Here is an 8714-nt window from a genome sequence, read left to right on the forward strand (position 1 = left end):
TTTTATGCTTTATTATATTGTCAGGTATTTTCTAAATATTTTATAATGCATATAAATTTTATAAGCAGAAAAAAACCACATGAGTGCAAAACATACTCTCATCCTATTCTGTTACCTCTTGTCTGTTTCCAAATCGTTGCCAGATGGTTCCACTAGACTGATTAGAACTCATCCATCCCCCAGACCTCCCAGGCCCACTTTCTCTCCCACCACTTCCTTGTGGGCTCCTTCCATGTTTTACTTATTTCTCACTTTCTCATTTCGCATTTTCTCATTTCTCATTCATGCATCTATCCGTGTACCCATTCTGTAGAGATTCCTTGAACTTCATTACAATAGACACGGGGCTTGGCTATGTAACCAGTCAGTACAATCAATAATTTTCTTCTTTTTAAGTGTCTACCTACAATTAAAAAAAAAAAAAAAAAGGAGTCTCTGTGTTCAAATTCTAGCTCCTTCACTTTCTAGCTACGGAACCTCATGCAAGTTACTTAACTTGCCTGCAAAATAAGGAATATGATTCCCAGCTTACAAGGTGGTTACAAGGATAAAATGCATTAACGTGTATGAAATGCTTAAAAAATAAAGTAGTGCATAATAAGAGTTCAAAGAGTTTTATCTCTTAATAATCACAATATAACTTTCACTGTGCTGTTATTATTCGGTCTGGTTTTTCATCCGGTGTTCTCCTGTGGGCTGATGACGAGTCCTCTGTGCCAATTGCTTTCTGGGCTATGCCTTTCCTGTCGCAATGCTTCGTCTGCCTTTGCTGTTGAAGATGAATACCGTTTGTATAATGGTGTTAGTCAGTTATCCTCTCAAATGCTTCACGTATACAATAGGGCAGGTAGTACCTACTGTGCAGGTTGTTGGGGCTGTTGTGTGTGGTAGGTATTCAACATACGAGAGCTACAACTTTTGCTCAAACCCTTAGATGTCATATTTGTTCCTCTAGAATAGACTTCATCACAATGCCTCCAGCTGCGCTCATTCCCATGTGGAATTCACATTCTCACCTTCCCTAATCCGTTCGTCAGCTTGAAATCACACCTAAGTTATTGTTCTGTGCTCCCTGATACCTGTCTATTCCAAATCCCAATGCTTTTGCAGGTTACCTCTAAAATAGTCTTTCTAAAACATTATAGTGTCCTGTCATTCCCCTGCACATTAACAATCCAACTCTAATGTCTAGTTATGGAAGTAAAGTTTTTGAATCGTTTGTCTATTACTACATTCCACAAAAATGGACAGATATTCACAAAATTTGGAAGGTATATTTGGGATGATCTGATTTAAAAATCTGCATGTGTAGTTAAACGCAATCAATCAGGACACCTTGAGACAGCCAATTTTAGGACATTTACCAATGACAACAGAGTATTCTAAAATGTGAAGAATATTCTTGGTGTGATATCACTTAAAATTGGCTCTAGGCATATAGCAAATTCACTGTAAGAATTCTTAGTGAACACCTCATATGGATTGGTACTGAACTGCTGAAATTAAAGAACAATTAGAGACCATTCAGTATTCACATGCTATAGAGAGAGAAACCAAATCAAACCAAACAAAAACAGTGTTTTGTTTTTTTTTTCTTTGACCTACCATAAGAAACCACAAGGTCGGAAGGTTTGGATTGCTAGTGTTGGTTCCCAGTCAACCTGTTTGTCACATAGACAACTCCTCCAAGTGGTACAGTCAAAAATGAATAAAAATGGAAGTGACTTTCACATATAAGGTTGGTTAATGATTTCCCCAAGTGTCATTAGGCAAGCCAATTGATTCACATATAAAACATTGATTTCCCTCAAAGGATGCTAGAAATAAAATTTAAGCCTCTAGGCAGAAGTGCTCAGCCAGTCACTTGTGGGTGTTTGGAAATAAAGGCCCTAACATCAAAGATTTTGATTCAGCAGATCAGGGATGGCACCTGGACCAGAGATTTTAAAGAAATAGTGAAAGTAAGACATATGGATAAGATCTAATTACCAAGCTCCTTGAAATGAGTAAGACTGATGCTGCTGCGTGAATTCATTCTTTTTTTTTTTAAGATTTTATTTATTTATTTGAGACAGAGAGAATGAGAGAGACAGAGAGCACATGAGAGGGGGGAGGGTCAGAGGGAGAAGCAGGCTCCCTGCCGAGCAGGGAGCCCGATGCGGGACTTGATCCTGGGACTCCAGGATCATGACCTGAGCCGAAGGCAGTCGCTTAACCAACTGAGCCACCCAGGCGCCCTGTCTTTCATTCTTAGCAGGGGCTATATTTGAAAGAATTCTTCTCTTTGCTTCAGAGTAAGTTTGTACATGCAACACTAAAATCATTCTGACATTTATTGCTTTTAAATGAAGAAAGTTTGTTTTTTTAAAAAAATACACATTTCAGAGCAGAAGTCTTAAAAATGAACTATATTGAGAGTTATTTTAAAAAGAACTATACCAGAAGAGGAAAAAGAGTCTATAATGCCATTTTAGCATAAACTCCAAGGATTGAGTAAAAAAATAAAGGGATATAGGTTATGGTTAAGTTGCGCTAACTGGCTACATTCTCTAAGGTGGAGACAAAGCCTGAGTTACTGGTTAGATAGAATCCTAGGGAAGGTTTCTTGCTGGAAGATGGTGAGAAAAGCCAGCTGAATTCTTGGGTGAATGTCTATAAAAGCCTGGCCATTAGTCTTCAGAAAATATCAATTAATATTTTAGCCAGAGGGTTTTTTGTTTGTTTGTTTACATTTTCATCCTCCTATTTCAGGGTTCTCTCCCTATAGAAAAATAAAAACAGAGAATTGAGGATGGATTTTTTTTTCTAAAAATTCAGATTTAGCAAATGAGTCTAAAAAACTAAAGATGGCTAATAGACTCATTTTCCCATGTACAGGGCTGGCCCCGTGCTCTATTCAACACCTCCACCGACACGATGTGCCTGTTACCTGGGCGGAGGCTTCAGATTTCTGGAGTTAACACCTTCCTCACAGGGAAATACATATGCCCCTCAAAATCCAAATGCTGAGGTTTTCTAAAGTAGTCTTCTTATCATAGGGTGCTTTCAAAGAGCATCTGAAGGTCTGCTAACAGAAAGTGACCTTTTAATCCTACTAGCAAATTTGTTAAGTCTTAGAAGCAGTTACTTCACTATTAATAAGCAAGGAATACATGGTTGTGGAAATTAAATATACTGTCAACCCATTTCTCATACTTTTACTTTATGAAACCTCACTGAATATTTTTATTTGGTACTAACCATCAGTGAAGACAAAAAGTATCTCAGGAAGTATTTGTTACCCTAATTTGTTCTCATCCCACAGTGGAAGAAAAAACTGCTCAGTGTATTTTGTATTTTGACTTTTTGCATCTGACTTGTCGAATGAGACCATTTGCTACCTTAGTGGCCACCGCTGGTCTACAGATCCATGGTTCTGTGCCTAAGGGGACTTGTTTATCTCCATGTGTAGATAGACCCAACCATCTGATATGTTTTCACATGTACAGTGACATTTCTAAAATATTTTCCTAAAAGTTTGCATCAAAAGGTTAGTTTAGAGAACAGTTTTATTACATGTTTAACTCAAGTTCAAAAAAAAAACACAGAAGAGTAAGATAAAACAGGGAAATGAAGGAAATAGCCCATCATGTGAAAATGTATAAGAAAAAGTAATTTCCAGTTTTGAAGGGCTGTAATGCTCCATAGTTACCCTACAGGCCTTCAAATCAGAACATTTTACATGCAGTTACGACCACATTGAGAGTAAAGAGAAAAATTAAACCTACTTCCCTTGACCATAGTTTCTATTCAGAAGTCCTCTTAGAAGTACTTAAAAATCTGGGTGCCTGGGTGGCTCAGTCGTTAGGCATCTGCCTAGGTCAGGTCACGATCTCAGGATTCTGGGATCGAGCCCCATGTCGGGTTCCCTGCTCCTCGGGAAACCTGCTTCTCCCTCTCCCACTCCCCCTGCTTGTGTTTCCTCTCTCGCTGTCTCTCTTTCTGTCATATAAATAAATTTAAAAATTTTTTTTAAAAAGAAGTATTTAAAAATCCACTGATGTGTTGGGATGCCCGGGTGGCTCAGTCATTTGAGCTTCCGACTCTTAGTTTTGGTCAGGTCATAATCTCGGGATCTCAGAGTCATGGGATCAAGCCCCACGTGTCGCTCGGAGCTTAGCTCAGAGTCCGCTTGTCCCTCTCCTTCCCCTTCCGCTCCTCTCCCCATTCCCAGTCTCTCTCTCCCCCATGCATGGACATGTACGGGCACTCTCTCTCCCTGTCTCAAATAAATAAATAAAAATTTAGAAATTGTAAAATCCATTGATATAAAAGCATTCACCAAAGAACACTATTTCTTTTCTTATTAAATTAATACCAGCTCATCCCTGCTGAGTAAGGAAGAAGCGCAGCGAAGCGCATGGCTGTATCTGCTGCTGGAGCCGGCGTGCCTGATACGGGGAAGCAGCGTTGGTCTGAGGTTATCAAAAACATACAGTCTCCTCGAATATCAGGGTAATTATGAAATCTCAGCCTTCCTGCCCTGTCTAAAATAAACTTTAAAACTGGGTAGAATGACAAGTTTTCTGAAATTCATGGGTTGCCTGAAAAGATATTTTATTGATTCTACTTTGCTTCTACATAAAAGTCTAACGAGCAGAAAGTGAAATGATGCAGAGAGAAAAGCATTGATGACTGTTGATTTCCACGGTGGGTTCATGAACTGTGATTTCACAAGCCCTGACCCGGAAATCATGTTGTCCCAGGGCCTTTTTTCAGCTGTCTGTCCAACCTGCCCTCTCTCCAGCTCATTGACCTCACAGGTCGGTTGTAGCTGTCCTTGCCTGTGGTTCTGTGACTTTCAGTTCGTGAGCCCTCTTTTGTCCTTTTAGTTATTCTTTGCTGGTACACTAGTCAACCCTCATTTAAAAAAGTTATTCATTTTTATTTTTGCAATTGCAACATCTGTCTTCCTGATCGTTTGGAAAAGAAGCTCTCTTGGGGGCTAAGAAGAACATGATACAGTAAATGCTTTAAAATGTACTTTGGTTACTTTAAGAAAATACAGATTGACACCAATGTTAAGGACCTCTGCCCTTATTGTAACTAGACCACCATCTCTCTGAGTGCAGCAATTGTCCCTGTATCTTCTGTGTTACTTAGGGAATAAAGGAGGGGTCAACATTCACCCAAACTGAACACGGGCAAGGAACTCTCCAAGGCCACTTTCTTGACTCCCAGTGGCATAAGCCATGACTTGTCTATTATAAAATGGTAATATGGAATTGAATATTTTACCAAGTCAATGATCCATTTTAGCCTCCATCCACCATGAAGTAACCATGACAAGAAGTTCTTTTCAAGTAATCCAAATCATATCAGACCTCTCAAAAAGAGAAATCACAATTTAAAGATTATGCAACTATTCTTTTGATTATGTATTTCATAAGCCATTCTGAAAATGTGTTGGAAGTTTGCCATGATATCACTTTATGCTCACAGAAGAGATTGTAGATTAAGAATTGTGGCTTTTGCCCCTGAACATAGGAGCCAAGGTCAGCAGTTTAATTCTAACGCCATTGCCTAACAGTGTTGGCCATTTTTTCAGTGTGGAAAAGGCAGTTCTAAAGAACTTCTTAAGTGTATCTCTCGACTGTTTCAGTGTTAGAGAATCAAGTATATCTGCTGGGATGATAAAATGAATGACTGCAAGTTCTCTTAAGGAAAAGGGTTTTTGCTTATGAAAATTACTATTGTTGGTGTATTACCACACCTGGAAGCATTAGAGAGCTTCTCACAGCCAGGCTCATACTCTTGTACTTCACCTTTCTTTGCACATTGATTTCTCCTGAAACAGAAAAAACAAAACAACAACAACAACAACAACAAAACATTGTTTTCAAGTCAGCTGGATCTGAGAAATGCAATCAAACAAACAAGCCAAGGGACAACAGGAGCTACAACCACGTGGGCTCACGCAGCAAGGCTGCATGAAGTCTAGCCTGCGGGACCACAAAAGTCTCAAGATTTCCAGCGCCCTCTTTGGCTCCCCTCACAGCTGTTCCTATCATGGCCGCTAGGAGGCGCTGCTCAAACAGCTTTGCCTAACTCAAAATTCTCCAGTAGTTGTCCTTTCCTTTAGGACAGAGATCAAATTCTTTCACAGAGCTGCTAGTTTTCTGTAGGTCAGTCTCCCTCTCTTCTTGGTTTATCGCAGCCTTCTCAATTCTTTGTACCTTGGTTCTAGTCACTTGCCTTCTTTCAGCATCTCGAGCTTGTGGTCCTCCTGCCACAGGACTATTGCACATACTTTGGTACAGGCCTTTGGCACCTTGTATGTAGATCCATTCCCCAACTGTCCTCTGTTCCCCATCCTTCCTCTGTTTATTCTTTGAGCTCCACTGACATTATTTTTCAGAGAAGCCCTCTGTGACATCCCAGTCTAGACAGAGTCTTTTGTAATAAGCTGCCAGAGAATAACCATTCTCTCCTTTCTAACATTACTTTCAGGTGTGATAAGCTCACTCTTTTTGTTTTTTGATAACTTCTCTCTCCCCCAATATATATATATATAAGTTCCACAAATCCCCATTGTATGAGAGTGACTGACACATAAGTGACACTGAGTAAATATTTGTTGAAAGAAGACACATATTAATAATTGGCAAATACCACAGTAAGACAGATTTCCCTAGGATTATACAGGTCTGAATTAACCACTGCCGGTATTTCCTGCTGGTACAAAATACCACTTGGAAGAAGTAGGGCTTTCCTCAGGAAGTTTCCAGCAAGAAGAATAATGGGGTTAACAACTTAATGTCATACAGCTCATTTTTAGCACAGGGACATGGCCACACATTTTAGAGAAATGGGAAGAGTTCTAATTACAAATTCAATTTCCTTTTAGATACAAGAATTGTGTCAATTTTGGTAAATTATGTCTCACCACTCTGGGCTTTCTTTCCTATTCTCCAAGCTCTTTGCCATTGAAGTCTTGGGTTGATTTCAAACAAATCTTTTTTTTACATTTCCCCCCTAAATTCCCCCCTAAATTTTCTAATTGGGGGAAAATTGGTCTTGGTAAGACAGTTCACCCTTGATGAAATGTCAATAACAGAAAATCTTAATAAGTTAAACTCTCTTCCAGTCCCCACTCGTGTGTGTGTGTGTGTGTGTGTGTGTTCAAAGATTCATTCAGAGATGAATTAAAAGATTCACCCAATATTAAAGTTTTGGATATGCACACCGAAGATGAAGATGATTCTATTATATTTCTCTCCTTTGTGGGGTGAAATTCAGGCCTCATAAATGTTATGCTGCCTGAATACCAAGGAATTTTCCTGTCAGCCTTGTCTACATCATTTGTCACCAATTCATGGGAACCAGCAAGATTTTTAAATTTGTCTGGAATGTGCCAATTAATACTTGTAGAATATCCTATGTTCTGTAGTTGAGATTGAAATCCACTTACACAAATTTCCAGGAAACTCAGAAATAGAATAAATGCACTGAGAATTATCAGAATGTGGATATTCCACTACAGTTTACTCGAACATAATGAGAATTATTTTAGCCTGTTTGGAAACTGAATACATATTTTGATGGAGCTGACCTCCGGATAAAATGTTGTAAAAAAGAGTAGGGCGATTAGTTAACTGTAGATGGATGTATTAACCTTCAATTATGATGGTAAAAATAGCCATCCACATCTACCACTTAGATCCAAAGGACCTTTTGTTTTTATATTTTAAGTTATTTTAGAATAATTTACAGAAGTAAGAATAGAGTGCAACCAACTTTCCTGGAAATTCTGATAAGAATTAATCATTCATCCAAAGTTTTATTCTACATCACCTTGTTTTAACATTAAAGATGACTTTTATGTAATTAATACTTTTCAGTTGGGATATATCCATCTTATAAATATTTATTTCAGATTTCAAATGAGTCTCTAATAGATTCTAGTTTACATTTGCCTCAAATTCTCCTTGTATTTGTATCATCAAAATTCAACACCTTTGAAATTGTTGACTCCTTATAACTTTGTTGAACAGATGGTAACCACTTCTGCTCCATAATTACAAAACATTTTCATTTTCAGATTTAGAAACCCTAGTTAAAATGGTCAATCTACTAATTGTTTTTCAATTTCTCCATCTTCAATTTCCTTCTCGTCACCTTTGTATGCATGCCTGCCTTTAGCCTCTGACCATCTATAAACAGTATCTAGTAAAGTTTGGAGGACAAACTATAAAAATAGAAGAATATGGTCACACATTCTTTGAGCAAATTGGGAGGTCTAGGTTTTGATCACAAAACATTGTGTGAAGAAGTGCTAACTATAAGATGATAATACAATATTTTCCTTTTGTGCTTAGAAATCTTTTGCTCATCCATCAATTCTTGACTGAAAAAAGTTTGGGTGCAAAAGTTGTCCTGTCTATCAGGCAGAAATGTCCCAGTTCTAATATACCTGTCAGGCTCAGTTATCGCTGGCAACAGCCCGGGGAAAGTGTGTCCTTGATGCAACACCTCAAGCTCTATAGGCTTGGCTGCTGGATGCTGTCAGTCAGCTCTGTTTTCTGCAGACTGCTCTCAAGGGGAGAGCAGGGTGGCCCAACTCCATGGCCGCCACAGAGAGGGAAACAGGATATGATTACTTTTCTTTTCTTTTCTTTTGCATGCCTGAGCATTTTTTACTGAATGCCATATAATGTTCATGAAAAATTGCAGAG

The sequence above is a fragment of the Mirounga leonina genome, unplaced genomic scaffold (assembly GCF_011800145.1).
Source record: "Mirounga leonina isolate KUSES-001 unplaced genomic scaffold, KU_Mleo_1.0 Mir_151, whole genome shotgun sequence".
In the NCBI taxonomy this organism is placed as follows: Eukaryota; Metazoa; Chordata; class Mammalia; order Carnivora; family Phocidae; genus Mirounga; species Mirounga leonina.